Consider the following 1,135-nt stretch of genomic DNA (forward strand, 5'->3'; position numbering starts at 1 on the left):
TCCTGAGTACAAAAAACAGTTCAAACTGAACAGTGACAATGAACAGAGTTATTGATGAGAGAATGCAAGACACTCTTCACTTATCTTAGGAATTTATCTCGTCATCTGCCAGTCAGATATCATTATGATTTTGACACCTTAAGGCAGGATTACTATTTTCAGTGGCGTCAAATAGCATTTTAAAAATATAGCTTATGTTTATATTCCAATTTAGATGAATTTATTGCATTGATGAAGCCAAGTTGTAATGTAACACCACTTTCTTCAGTTCAAATCTAAACAAGTAGTATATATATGCTTCTGGCCATGTCACACTGAATGTACCAGTTCTCATCTGATCACCGAAGTTAAGCAACGTCGAGCCTAGTGAGTACTTAGATGGGTGACTGCTTGGGAAACCTAGGTACTGTAAGTGTCTCACACTTTATAGGTGCAGGCATGGCTGTGTGGTAAGAAGCTTGCTTCCCAACCACATGGTTCTGGGCTCAGTCTCACTGTGTGGCACCTTAGGCATATGTCTTCTACTGTAGCCTCAGGCTGACCAAAGCCTTGTGAGTGGATTTAGTAGACGAAAACTGAAAGAAGCCCATTGGATATATATATATATATATATATATATATGTATGTGTGTATGTGTGTCTGTCACCCTACCATCGCTTGGCAACCGATGTTAGTATGTTTATATTCCCGTAACTTAGCGGTTCGGTAAAAGAGACTGATAGAATAAGTACTAGGCTTACAAAGAATAAATCCTGGAGAAGATTTGTTCGACAAAAGGCAGTGCTCCAGCATGGCTGCAGTCAAATGACTGAAACAAGTAAAAGAATATTGTTTATTAAGTTTAACAAATCACTTGGCCCTTGTGTGCCTTTAATGATTTTATTGCACTCATTCATGTCAAGTCTATGTTTTGAAGGTAATTTCTTTCAACAATGACTACAAAGGCTGTCAGTAATACTATTTACGAAAGGGTTCATCACCGTCATCATTATCATTTCCAAACTAGCATGAGTTAGGTGAGTTGTCATAATCCAAGTAATTTCTTTTGGGAGCAATTGCTCTTATATACTAATGGTTGTATCTATCATTTTGGCTTGGTTTCTATCACTGGAAACCTTTTCTATTACCAATCACT

At 37.4% G+C, this 1,135-nt stretch overlaps 1 pseudogene; it reads left to right on the plus strand.

The window, feature by feature from the left end:
- Positions 1-296: 296 nt before the first annotated feature.
- On the plus strand, positions 297-415 carry LOC128247205 (5S ribosomal RNA; annotated as a pseudogene).
- Positions 416-1,135: the final 720 nt, after the last annotated feature.

Source organism: Octopus bimaculoides, chromosome 2, assembly GCF_001194135.2.
Source record: "Octopus bimaculoides isolate UCB-OBI-ISO-001 chromosome 2, ASM119413v2, whole genome shotgun sequence".
NCBI classification, from domain to species: domain Eukaryota; kingdom Metazoa; phylum Mollusca; class Cephalopoda; order Octopoda; family Octopodidae; genus Octopus; species Octopus bimaculoides.